The sequence below is a fragment of the Canis aureus genome, chromosome 27, assembly GCF_053574225.1.
Source record: "Canis aureus isolate CA01 chromosome 27, VMU_Caureus_v.1.0, whole genome shotgun sequence".
NCBI lineage: Eukaryota > Metazoa > Chordata > Mammalia > Carnivora > Canidae > Canis > Canis aureus.
In genome coordinates this window covers 33,657,264-33,671,180 of record NC_135637.1, presented here as the reverse complement: position 1 = coordinate 33,671,180, position 13,917 = coordinate 33,657,264, and the positions used below count along the sequence as shown (strand labels likewise).

General features: G+C 51.1%; 1 long non-coding RNA gene across 2 annotated transcripts; it reads right to left on the bottom strand.

The window, feature by feature from the left end:
• Positions 1 to 7,569: 7,569 nt before the first annotated feature.
• On the bottom strand, positions 7,570 to 9,071 carry LOC144299559 (uncharacterized). 2 transcript variants are annotated; one of them, XR_013366250.1, is made up of 3 exons: positions 8,992 to 9,071; positions 8,612 to 8,752; positions 7,570 to 8,076 (listed from the first exon to the last, which is right to left on the bottom strand). It is a non-coding gene; the product is annotated as an uncharacterized LOC144299559 (long non-coding RNA). The 2 variants fall into 2 exon arrangements; XR_013366251.1 differs by having other exon boundaries at positions 8,612 to 8,681.
• Positions 9,072 to 13,917: the final 4,846 nt, after the last annotated feature.

The following is a 13,917-nucleotide window of genomic DNA, read 5'->3' as shown; positions in this document are numbered from 1 at the left end:
TCTCCAAATCCCCTATGACTGGGGTTTTAGGGAGGTCTCCTCACATAGGCATGATCAATCATTCCATTTCCAGCCCCTCTTCCCTGCTCTGGAAGATGAGGGATGGGGCCTAAAATTCCAAGCTCGTAATCATGGCCTCATCTTTCTGGGGACCAGTCCCATCTGGGAGCCATCTGAGAGCACAGCCTGAACCACCTCATTAGAACAAAAGATGATCCTAGCACCCTTATCACTTGGGAATTTATAAAGCTTTCAAGAGCCCTCTGGGGACTCCTGGGTGGCTCAGTGGGTTACCCTGCCTTTGGCCCAGGGCGTGGTCCTAGTGTCCCAGGATCCAGTCCCACATCGGGCTCCCTGGGCGGAAGCCTACTTCTCTCTCTGTCTGTGTCTCTGCCCCTCTCTCTCTCTCTCTGTCTCTCTCATGAATAAATAAAATCTTAAAAGAACAAAAGCCCTCTGTCAGGGATGGGGGTCAAAGACCAAATGCTGGAACAGAGGATGTTCCTAGTGTTATTACTTAGGAAATGACAAGGTTTCAGGAGCTCTGTGCCAGCAACTGAGGGCAGAGACTGATGCATATTCTCAATCATCTCATAGTGCTCCTAACTCCAATAAGCCCTCATCAGACTGGTATTCCTTCTGTCATTCTTACAGCGCTCCTTTGAAACCAGCTTTCTTACGGGTCTGCTGACTTGGTTTAGTGGGCCCCATCCTCTTTCAAAGCTAAGTTCTTGGAGAGCAGACACCCCGAATGTTTACACCGTCTTCCCGGTGAGAGCAGTTTCTGAACAAAACAGGAAGTCAACAAATATTTGAATAAATAGTTGAATGAACGCTCCGTGTTGATCGTATCACGTTCACCTATTCCTTTGATGAACATTTCATTGACCTCACTTTATAAACTAACGTTTTGAGAATTCACTCACCCAACTGCGTGTTGTTCAAAGTGGGAACACTGAAGCATAATGAAAGGGAAACTGGGTAAACAGACTAGAAGTACCAGTGTCAGGCGAAGTTGTCCTTTTATACGCAGCATCAGAACACTTGCACAGTGTCCATGTTTGACCAGTGCTTGTCGATTTCATGAAGAATTGAGCCCCAGCTGGATCCAGAAACAGCAGTCCCCACTGGAACGTTGGTTGTGTTTTCTTGTTTTGATAGTTTTCCTTGAAGCCACACCATCCGGGAAATCCACAACCACAGCTCCAGGACAGATGCTGCTCCTCTTCCCCATCAGGTCAGCTGTGCGTTTTCATTGTCAGGCCACTGAGGTAGAATTAGTTGACTCCATGTCGGCCCGCTGGGGTGGTTGCAACATTTCCTGCAACTTGGCGTGCACCCGGGCAAGTTCCACTCTGTTGAGCTTCCCCCACCTGTATTCATCCAAGTATACAACACATTCAGCAGGAACAGGGGACTGCACACGCTTCAGCTCCTTCATCCCTCCTAACTGTTGAAGCACGTTCGTGATGCCCGATGTGGAGATGACATTGTCGTAGAACACGAGCGAGGGGAGGCTCGAGCAGCAGCACAGAGCAGGCAAGCAGGGTTCGGAGCTGGGCTTCCTTCAGCCGGCAGCTGCACAAGTTCAGGTGCTGTAGAGTGCCAGACACCTCCCCCAGCAGAACCTGGAGGGGCCCAGGAACCGTGTGGGACAGGTTATTGCCACAGAGAACCAACTCCTTCAGGCAGGTGGCACGAATGCTCTGGGACAAGTAGGTGATGTCATTCTCAATGAGCCTGCATCCATTGACCACCAGCGTCTCCAGTGGTTTTGCAGGCCATTGTGGACAGACAGACACAGTCACTTCTTGGAAACTCGAGTGTCCCACTAGATACATTTGGGAAAGATCCAGAAATCTGGCCTGAGAAATTGGCACAATGCCTACCCGAGTCTGGATGCACATGGTGGGAGCCAGGCTTCTGTAGTGGTTAAGACCACAGAGTGTGGAGTGAAACCCATCCCCGCTGGCCATGGGACCTCTCTGTTTGCAGACTATGGAGTCAGGCACCTCTCAGCCTTAGCTTCCTAATAAGCCCCATCAACACAATTATCGCACATGCTCCACAAAGTGTGGCTGAATTAATGAAATTTAGCTATAGCTCCTACACATGGTAAAGCATAGGTTTTACTGGCTGGAGAATTTGGGAAGATGGTTCCCCATGCTTCTATTTACTCAAAGACCAGGCCCCAGGAGAACAGCTCTGTATTCGGGGGGGTGGGGGGGGGCAGGCTACAGAGAAGTCTGTGAGACACAAAAGAGAGGAAGGAGTTCATCAAATCAGCTGAGCTTAGACATTGGTGAGGGGGCAGTTCCCTCCCTCAAACACCACCCTGACAACCTACCATCCTGGTTCACTTTCTCTACATAAGCTCTAGGAAGACGAGACCCTGAGTTTGGTCAGAGTTTCATATCCATTCTTAGCTGTCTGCTTGGCACGGACTGAGTGCGTGAAAATGAATGAAAGAGTGAATGACAGGCCAATTTCAGACCTGCATCTTTCTCTTCTATAGCAATCGACAGCCACTGGCTGGTCCAAGACCTCAGCCTTGCAGTCTGTGTCCTCAGTGACTCTGCGGCCTCACAGGATTGGAAATCCAGGCTTGTCTCTGCTCCGACGCAGCGGGGTTCAGGGACGACTCCAGGGATCCTGGCCCCTGGCCCTTCAGAGGGACTTGTCGCACACTCACTCAGCATCTTATGCAGCTGGCCCGAGAGACAGCCAAAGATGAGATGGAGCTTCTAGAGGCGGCCCAGTGGACTCAGCAAAAAGAAACAGTCTGCAGGGAAATCCCAGGGGATGTCGTTCATGATGAGGTTGCCCAGGTTGCTCATTTACCCTTGCGCGGGTAAAAAAACTGGATTAGGTCAGAACGGGAGCAGAACGTACTCCTGTAATGAAGCCTCAGCTCCCGGATGGTCTCCAGCTCCAGCATCCCCAGGATCTCGACAAGGCTGAGGAATGGCACTTGGACAATGACCAGTGTCTGACAGTGGAGGCGCAGACCGCCATGGTTCTTCTCGACTCTCTGGAGTATGTACGAGGGGAACCCAGACAGGTGGAAGAAGCCGAACAAACCACCTAGGAAAAGGTCTCTGTGTATTTCCTCGGGTTCTCGGTGATGCTAAGGCTGTTCTTTGTAACTGGGTGTCAGCTTGTCCGCCTCCGGCTCTTCTAGCATGTGAGTGATGACAAAGGGTGCAGGAGTAGCCTCCGAGCACTCCTCCCAGTTGGAGTGCTCAACGTCATGGGTAAAATCCAGCACCTTCAGCTTTGATCTCCTGTGGGGAATGAGGAGGAGAGCAGACATGAGGAATTTCAGGCCTGTAGAGCGGGGCCGGCAGGAGACCAGCAGCAGCGGCAGACCCTGGGGACCCACCACTGTGCCAACCAGCAGCCCTGCCCTCTGCCGTCCACTACGCCTTCTAGGTGCCCTCCTTGCTTCCCCACATTATACGTTGCCGGGATACCACCCAGGAACCCAGCCACACTCTTAACCACCTCAGTAGCATGATCAGCTCTGAACTATGCCAGGACTCTCTTCACGGAGGGACTCTGACAATGGCCTCAGGGCCTCATGATGACAGATGCTGCACCACCAGGAGAGGCTAGCACATGCTTGGACTCCACATCCCTGAATCCAGCTCCCACTTCTGCAATTCACTGTGCCCCTACCAGCACCCCAACTCTCCAGTTACCTGGGCCAAACTGCGTTAGGAGGAACCAATTCCAGCCCATCCAGGACGGCTTCCAAGAGGTCTTGAGTTCTTGACTGATCTCTTAACGGTCCCAGACGGAGGCAGGGAAAGGGCCAGGCCTGCACCATTGCTGTCACAGTCTTCGTGTGTCCCCCACCAAAGGCTGCTGTGGACAGAGTTGGGAAAAGGCCCACAGGGAGCTCTTCCAGGTCACGTACAGCTGAGGCCTTCTCATTCCGCAGGCTCTGTGCTGCAAGATCCAAGAGATTGAGAGGGTCTTGTCCACTCATCTCCACCAACCTGGCACAAGGTTAAGGGAAAAGCCTAAGTAGATTTTCACAGTGCTCAGCCTCCTCCTGTTGGCACAGGACACTCAGCCTCAACCACCCATCTTAGCAGGAAGTGAGACCCTAGGCGGTCCTCCACCTCTCCTGCCATCCTACAACTTCTAGTCCTAAATCTTCAGCTCTTTCTCTGCTAGGTTCACCCAGTGTCCCTTAATACCAGCTAAGTGAAGGAAAACAATTATGGCTTCATCTCCATTCTTTATTGGACTTCAGAGAGTATAAATTGTTCCAAACCTAATTTCCTGAACTTTCCCAAAGATCATCACCATCTCCAAGGTGATTTCAAGGAGCCGGACAGAATAACCCATCTCTTACCCCAGTCCAGTGGTAAGAGGTCGGGTCCTGAGGTTTTGTTTGCCTTCTCTGGCAAGCAGAGCTTCTAAAACAGTAATGGCAACTTTCCACAAGTTCAGATCTGTCCTCCTTCCTGCTCTATGGAATACGTTCCTATTCACATTCTACCAAGCTCAGAGCAATTCAGAGACTAGAAAATTATTTTTTAAAAAATCAAGAAGACATAAAAAAAACCCCTCTTATGGGGCTAGTGAATTTTTGACATAAAATGTCAGAAAAAGACAAGAGAAGGGAACATTAAAGCACCATCGTGGGGTGCCTGGGTGGCTCAGCTCTGCGGCTGCCTTCAGCTCAGGTCATGATCCCAGGGTCTTGGGATTGAGCCCCGAATGGGGCTCCCTGCACTCAGCGAGGAGTCTGCTTCTCCCTCTGCCCTTCTTTCCCCGCTTGTCCTATCTCAAGTAAATAAACCTTCTTTAAAATGTACCATCTCAAGTATAAGTAGATACAAAGGTCGTTACTAAAACATTACTAAGAAGAACTAATTGGCGTTCTTTGAACAGAATCACAAAGCATTTCTTCTAGGAACAAGAGCAGACTGACACATTTGAGAATCTCTCAGTGAACTTCTGATGACACATGGACAACTGAGCCTGAGTGCTCTCAGCTGCCTCCTGAAACCCTAAATGAAGTAAAGGAATAGCTAAGACCAGAAAGTCAAGGAGAATGAATTAGCCCCACTCTTCAAGAAAAGCCAACTTTTAGAATCTGAAAAAGGTGGATTGGGAAACTAGTGTGCAGACTACAGAAGCCAACACCTAAGCCTATACAGGTGGTGAAATCAGAAATCAATTGCAGAACCCACGAGGCCTCAGGAGCAACAGCCACAGGCAGGGCCCCAGGCGAGGGCCAGAGCCACCCGCCAGCACTGTGGTACTCGAGGAGGCTCTACAACCACATGCGTTTACCTCCACCACCAGCACGGCCAGCAATCCACACCCGGGCCCGACCTTCTTCTACTTCCCACCCCGACTGCTCTGCTGCTCCCTGGAGCAGTGCTCAGCCCTCACATCCCATGGCAGGCTGCTCTTCTGTGGGGCACAAGGGGAATGCGCTGGGGCAGGTTTGGTACATGAGCATTTAGAACCACCAAAACACTGGACTATGACCCAACTGAGCATGCTCCACTTATGTATGAGCAGGAAGGGGCACCTGCTCAGAGCTGAGGCCCGGGAGGCAGCTTATGGAGCAGGCAGGACAGGAGGGCACACCAGGCCCCTGTCACAACCACCAACTGTTCTGATGGCAGAGCTCCTCGGAAGCAGGAGGGCCCTTGCTGCAGAAGTGGCTGTGTGTGAACCCTCCCCTGTGCTTCTGAAATGTCCCATTTCTCTGAAGGAACAGCCCAAGAAGAGCCACATGCCTGGAACCCAGAGGGGTGTCTCTGCCCTTGCCCCTCCCTCATGCCCCTCTCACTCAGCAAAAAAGTCAGTCCAACTACTTGACTCCTCATGAGTGATGTATATCCTACTGATGGCTGCAGAGGACACAGAAAAGAGGTTCTCCAAAGGTCGGCAGTGAGAACTCCCACACTCTGAGGCGACCTCCATTCCCCTCCCCCTCAGCCTGTCAGCCTTCCTCCCAAATGCCTTTCTGAGGAGGAGCCATTCCCACCTACAGCTGCTCCCACCTGAAGCCACTAAGCATCTCCCCGATGCGCACCTGCACCTGAACGATCCTCATCAACCTCCCTCTGTAGTTGAGGTGGCTGTTTAAGCACAGTCTACTTGTCACACTGACTTCTGCTTTCTCCCTTTGTGGAGATTCTCAGCCCAAGGCCTCGGGCCTCTGCCCAGCAGGTAGGAGGAGATGAGGCCTCTGGCTTCTGAGTGCAGCCAACAATGGGTCACTCCTCTTCTTCTCCACAAAATCCAGGATCTATTGCTGGCCAACTGACCACGTGCACCGCCTGAATGCACTTCACCTATGTGGGAAGGGTCTCCCCTGAGATTCCAGTGGCCTCTAATCCTGGGGAAGACTCAGAAGAGGAAGACCAGTGAGTAAATGATGGCCTTGGCCACTGCAGCTGGTCTTGGGCTATGATGGATACTCATCTTGTCCTCCCTGCATTATTTGTTGCAGATTCCCCTCAAGGTCCCTACAAACTCTGCTGTCCTCCTCGCTAAGTTGCCAGGTGGCCTTCCTCACACCTTCATCTCTAAAATTTCTGAGCCCCAGCTCACCAGGCCTCTCTTGGCAAGGGTTGTGGCACTTGTCTTTTTACTGTCACAACGGGGCAAGGGAATACCAAGAGGGTCCTGGATGAATCTCCTGGGAGTCAAACTTATTGCTCTTTATGCCCTGGTTTTAATTTTTTTTCCGATTTTATTTATTTATTCATGAGAGACACAGAAAGAGAGGCAGAGACAGAGGCAGAGGGAGAAGATTTCCCTCGGGGAGCCCGATGTGGGACTTGATCCAAGAAGTGCAGGATCACGCCATGAGCTGAAGGCAGGTGCTTAACTGCTGAGCCACCCAGGCGTCCTTCTTTGTCCCGGTTTAAAAGCAGCCCTATCCTTTCCTAACCTGGGTCATTCACTCCAACCAAGAATGGGGGCTCCTTTGCTTGCCAACTCGGTGCTAGACACAAAGAGGATAAAGTCTTCAGGTGGCAGCCGTGGCTTCTAACTCTGTGGGACTCCTCCGCTCACCAGTGGATAGTTGTGGAACCTAACCAACGTTATCACTTGGTGGGTTTGACAGAACTTACCTCACAAGATGCAGTTCTGGGCATGCGGTCATGTCATGTCCAACGGTCTTCCACCAGGGCCCAGCAGCATTACAGGAACGGCTTTATGAAACATATCCGAGCCACCTCTGTGGACAGCATGGGTTTGCTCCAGACTCCTGGAAGGTATCGTTCCCTACCCATGATACACCCAATCTTCTGAGATCTGCTCAGTCTTATGCCCAAGTAACAAGGCTGCTTTCAACTGCAGCTTAGACTCTGCTGCTCTGCTCTGTACTTTCCTATTCTGGGATACACTCAAAAGTCGAAGTCTTTTTGGGTTCAGTCAGTTAAGAGTCTGACTTTGGTCAGGTCGTGATCTCAACGTCCTAGAATGGAGCCCTGCGTTGGGAACTTTGGCTCAGGTTGTGATCTCAATGTCCTGGGATCGTGCCCTGTGTTGGGATCCGTGCTCAGCAGGGAACCCGCTTCTCCCTCTCCCTCTGCTCCTGCCCTGTGCTCTCCTTCTTTAACAAATAAAACCTTTTTTTTTTAAGTGGCAGTCTTTTGTGTCACCTGGTATACAAGGCAGAGAAGTGTTCTGAGATGTGGAATATGTTGTCTCCAAAACCTGAAAAGTCCTCTCAGGCATTGTGCTTCCTTCTCTGCAGGAGATTCAAGTGGTAAAACTCATGTTTTACTTTGGATGATAGGACCCAGCATGTCCCCAACTGTTGGGGCACTCAAAATTGTTCTCATGTGGCAGATAATCGAATCTTCACAGGCATCTTCTCCAACAATGGAATGCACGTTTCTTACCAAGGCTTCCAATGTGCCAGACATTTCCTGTAATCTAACTCCATTGACAAGCTATCAGAGGAGCAAATCGGCACAATGTTCTTCAGATACCCAGGTGGTACGTGAACTATGACAGACTGGAAAGGTACAACCCTGGAGCAATGGGAAATGCATACTGTTGTCTGCTCCATGTGAATCCAAACGGTATCTGATAGGGATAGAAAGAAACACATTTGCCAACTAATGTTTGTATACCATGTACCTGAGAAGTCATGAATCTGGCTTGAGCGAAGAGACTACATCTGGCATAGCAGCCTCAGTTGGGGCTACTATCTGGGTGAATTTATGGAAATTTCGGCCAACCTCCAGGATGAATCTGGTTTCTGCAGGGGTAGACAGGTGAATTAAATGGAAATGTGACAAGGACCATCACTTGAATCCTTTATATCCTTAAGAGGAATAAAATTAGGGATGCCTGGGTGGCTCAGTAGTTGAGCATTTGTCTTAGGGTCAGGGAGTGATCCTGGGGTCCCAGGATCCAGTCCCACATTGGACTCCCTGCATGGAGCCTGCTTCTCCTCCCTCTGCCTATGTCTCTACCTCTCTCTCTCTGTCTCATGTGAATAAATAAAATCTTTTTTAAAAACAAAGGAATAAAAAAAACACCAAACAAAACAAAACAACAAAAGAGTAATAAAAATATCCGTCATTCCTCCTAGATTGTGATATTGTTTTATACTTACTATTTTGACCAGGGATGGAAACAGGTACAGAGGCCTCCACTTGGCCTCCACAATCATGATAGTTCTGATCCTACAAATGAAAGACGCAATGTGTGTTCTGCATGGATTTTCAAACATTCTATTCCATTACACATCTGCAAACTGAGTAATGTCACACGGTTACCATTGTGAGCTGGATCCTGACCTGGGATTCTATTTATTTGGCTCCCCATAGGCCCCATCCTAACAGTGAGCCACGATTATGTTTTGTATATCCAGAAACTAATGTTAACTCTGACCCTACATCCAACAATATTAAAATTCTTGGTATATTCCCCCTTCCCCAGTCCACTCCTCAAATTACTCATAGAGTCCAATCCCCCTTGTTTATTTACATTTACCCAAATGTGGTAGGCAGCCTCCCAAATGGCCACAATGATTCTAGCCTCCTGGTATTCAGTCATTCCCTTGTGAAGTCCCCTGCCTCACTGAGTAAGGCAGACCTGTGACAATCTGTGACAATTACAATGTGTGACTTCCAACGTTAGGTCATAAAAGGCATTGTGACTTCCGCTTTGCTTCCCCTGGATCACTTGCTTTCACGTCATGGAAACACCCAAGTAGCCTTATGGAAACATCCATGAGGCAAGGAATTGAGGCCTCTGGTCAAAAACTTACTGGCCGGGCACCGGGGTGGCCCAAGTCATGATCCCAGGGTCTTGGGGTCAAGCCCCACATCAGGCTCTCTGTTCAGCAGGGAGCCTGCTGCTCCCCCTGCTTGTGCATGTGAGTAAGCTGCCTTGGAAGTGGACATCCCAGGCTCAGCTCAACCTTCAAATGACTACAGCCCCAACCCACATCTTGTGTGCATTCTCAGAGACACCATGAGCCAGCACTATCTGGCTAAGCTTTAACTAGATTTTTGACCCACAGAAACCACGTGAGATAACAAAAATAGTCAATTATGCTACTAAGTTTTGGGGTAACTTATTGCACAGCTATAGGTAAAAGATATGCTGAATAACTGTATGAAAATTCCGGGAAGAATATTTATCCCCTTGCCATACATACATGGTCCTTTGTTCTGGGGACCTGGCCTCCTCTTCAAAGACTAGACAGTCCCAGGCCTGAACACTGACTAGAACTTGGCAAGGGATCATGCCTTTGTATTGAGCCGTCTTCAGCCTCCCATCATCCAGCCTTGATTTCTTTTGATAATAAGAGTACTACTCCTGGTGGCTGACCTTCCATTTTGTACGAAAAACACTGGGCTCTTCAAACCATTTCTGGAACCCTTTGTGGGTTGGTGCCTTGGCTGCCACTCCAACCTCATGGCTCACAGTAAATGGTGTAAACCTGGCCTCTGATGGTTCAATGCCACCGCCTGACCTCAAGTGCTGCAGGGTCCTGTCATCCGTTTCTATGACAGCCACTCTTACTGTTTGTCAGCACTGGCCTATGCACGTACCCCACCACTGAACTGTTTAACGACGCTGCTGTCCCTCTCATCAGCATATTCCTAGAGCCTTGGTAAATGATGTGTTTGTCGGTGCTTCCTGTGGAATATATCCATTTGCTTGGGTTTCTTACCTTAGAAAGTCATCACATGTATCCCAGCTTCACAATCCCTGAGCGGTTTAGCCTTCAGCTGCCATCTGTCAGGGGTCCAGCAATTTCAACCTCACTGAGCACGGGCCGTAGCTTCCTTTCATGCTTCTAGAAGCCATCCTTGTAGCAAGTTCACACAAACTCCTGCGGTCCCTGACAGAATGTCAAACCTTGTATCTCAGAAGAATACTCCCAAAGCAGTAAATTCACCCTACCCAATCTGAATCCCCCTCTCCTTTATCAAGCACCTATAATCCAGTCCCAAACACAGTCCCCAAGCTGGTACTTGCTGGTTAGGTCGTTCAGCCTCCTTAGGGTGTAGTACCTTCATCTGCCTTCTCAGCCTGAGCGCATCTCCTGCTCTGTTATGCTGGAACATAGCCCCAGTTACACACAAGGGGAGAAACTGGAGAAGAGGGCAAGAAGAGCAAATTCTGTCTTAGTGAAGGATGGCTCTGCAAGTATTCAAATAAAAGACTTTGATGGGGTTTTTGTTTCTTAGGGGGATGGTTTTTTTTTTTTTTTTTTTTTTTTTTGGTTTTGTGTCTTGTTGTTTTCTTTTTAGGTAGGCCTCATGCCGAGTATGGGGACAGAACTCACCCCCCAAAGTCAAGAACTAAGCCAAGATCAAGTGCAATGCTTAACCAACAGAGCAACCCAAGTGCCCTAAAGATTTTAGCTTTGCTCGTTTTGTTTTTAAGATTTTATTTATTCTTGAGAGAGACAGAGAAAGAGGCAGAGACCTAGGCAGAGGGAGAAGCAGGCTCCGTGCCAGGAGCGCTATGCAGGACTTGATCCCAGGACCCCAGGATCAAGCCTTGAACAGAAGGCAGATAGATGCCCAACTACTGAGCCACCCAGGCGTCCCAAGATTTTAGTTTTTAATAGAGTGGGAGGGCAGCCCGGGTGGCTCAGTGGTTTAGCGCGCCATCAGCCCAGGGCCTGATCCTGGAGACCCGGGATCGAGTCCCACGTCAGGCTCCCTGCAAGGGGCCCGCCTCTGCCTCTGACTGTGCCCCTCTCTCTGTCATAAATAAATAAAATTAAAAAAAAATAGAGTGGCTTGGCCCACTCAGTCCCATGGGCTCAGGCAAGGGGCCTGCCTCTGCCTCTGACTGTGCCCCTCTCTCTGTCATAAATAAATAAAATTAAAAAAAAACTAGAGTGGCTTGGCCCACTCAGTCCCATGGGCTCAGAGGGTTCAGGACGATTTCAGATCACAGGGGCCTCAATGCAGGTAACTCCATCGACACGCCCAGGGGCCAGTCTTTCCCGAACGGGAGGACTTTAGCACAGCAAACCCGCCGTGGCTGGGAGTTGAGGCTTCTCGGGAACTCCGCTTCCCTGGTCAGTAGGTCCCAGGCAGACCCTTAGCTGCTCGGCCCGCATCCCCCGCGGCCACCAGCCGAGAGGAAGGCGTCCTGGCCGCTCCCCAGCAGCTCCCGAGGCGGGCTCTCGATCGCCAGTGGGCTCCCTGCCTCCGTGCGCCCGGCCCAGCACAGCCGTCCAACGCCGGGGTCCCCCTCGCTAACCACTTACTCGTCAGGACGCTCCCCAGAGCGCGTGATGTGCGCGGGCTCGTGCCCTCCGTCCGCGGGCCGCCCTCCCGAGGCAGCGATTCAGCGCCGCTGACGCCCTGACCCTGACCGTGGGGCCTGCGCATCCGCAGCCCGAGGCGAGGCCCGCGGGGGCGGGGGCGGGGCGGGGGCGGCTGCGACCGGGCCTAGCACGTGCCCTCGGGCCTCGGGTCAAGGCTACCAGGCCGCGCAGGTGGTGCAGGTGGCGCAGGCGGCTCGAGCCGGAGAGAACGGCTCCGCCGGCCCGGCCCGTGGTGCCGCCGCCCGCACCCCCGGGGCCGACCGTCCGCCGTCCCGTCACACCCGGGGGCGCGGGGAGCCTGGGCCAGGCTGCGGCACACCCCGCCGTCCCGCGGCCTCGCAGGTGGGCTCGGGGCTCCTGCTCCACGTGGCGAGGCCCGGTGACCCCGGAGCCCCCCGCCGCTGACCATGGCGACGTGGGGACCCGAGTCGTCCCAAGAGCCCGGAACGGAAGGCTCAGAGCCTGACCGCGGCGCCTCGAAGCTTCCTCTGGCTCCCACGGCGGCGCCGGGAGGGGCGGCTTCTCCCTGAGTCACGTGGGGTGTGGGAGGGAAGAGCCTGCGCCCCTCCCCGGGTCACGCGGTCGGCAGCGGGCACAGCCCCGCCCCTTCCGTGGGTCCCCTGCGGGGAGGGCCTGCGCTTGTGGGTTCTTTGGTGGCCAATTAGCCATCATAGAGCGTAACACCCAGTGCTCATCCCGTCAAGTGCCCCCTCAGGGCCCGTCACCCAGTCACCCCCACCCCCGCCCTCCTCCCCTTCCACCTCCCCTAGCTCGTTTCCCGGAGTTAGGAGTCTTCATGTTCTGTCTCCCTTTCTGATATTTCCCACACGGTTCTTCTCCCTTCCCTCATATTCCCTTATACTATTATTTATATTCCCCAAATAAATGAGAACATACACTGTCTGTCCTCCTCCGACTGACTTACTTCACTCAGCATAATACCCTCCAGGTCCATCCACGTTGAAGCAAACGGTGGGTATTTGTCGTTTCTAATGGCTGAGGAATATTCCATTGTATACGTAGACCACAGCTCTTGACCGGAGGCTCCTTCCATAGTTTGGCTATTGTGGACATTGCTGCTAGAAACATCGGGGTGCAGGTGTCCCGGCGTTTCATTGCATCTGAATCTTTGGGGTAAATCCCCAGCAGTGCAATTGCTGGGTCGTAGGGCAGGTCTATTTTTACCTCTTTGAGGAACCTCCACACAGTTTTCCAGAGCGTCTGCACCAGTTCCCATTCCCACCAACGGTGTAAGAGGGTTCCCCTTTCTCCACATCCTCTCCAACATTTGTGGTTTCCTGCCTTGTTAATGTTCCCCATTCTCACTGGTGTGAGGTGGTATCTCATTGTGGTTTTGATTTGTATTTCCCTGATGGCAAGTGATGCGGAACATTTTCTCATGTGCGTGTTGGCCATGTCTATGTCTTCCTCGGTGAGATTTCTCTTCATGTCTTTTGCCCATTTCATGATCACATTGTTTCTTTGTTGTTGAATTTATTTTTTTAAAGATTTTATTTATTTATTCATAGAGACACAGAGAGAGGAAGAGAGAGGCAGAGACACAGGCAGAGGGAGAGGGAGAGAAGCAGACTCCATGCAGGGAGCCTGACGTGGGTCTCGATCCTGGGTCTCTAGGATCACACCCTGGGCTGCAAGCGGCGCTAAACCGCTAAGCCTCCAGGGTTGCCCGCTGTTGAGTTTAATAAGTTCCTTATAGATCTAGGATACTAGCCCTTTATCTGATACGTCATTTGCAAATATCTTCTCCCATTCTGTAGGTTGTCTTTTAGTTCTGTTGTTTCTTTTGCCTGCAGAAGCTTCTTATCTTGATGAAGTCCCGATAGTTCATTTTTGCTTTTGTTTCTTTTGCCTTCGTGGACGTATCTTGCAAGAAGTTACTGTGGCCGAGTTCAAAAAGGGTGTTGCCTGTGTTCTCCTCTAGGATTTTGATGGAATTTTGTCTCACATTTAGATCTTTCATCCATTTTGAGTTTATCTTTGTGTATGGTGCAAGGGAGTGGTCTAGTTTCATTCTTCTGCATGTGGATGTCCACTTTTCCCAGCACCATTTATTGAAGAGACTGTCTTTTTTCCAGTGGATAGTCTTTCCTCCTTTGTCG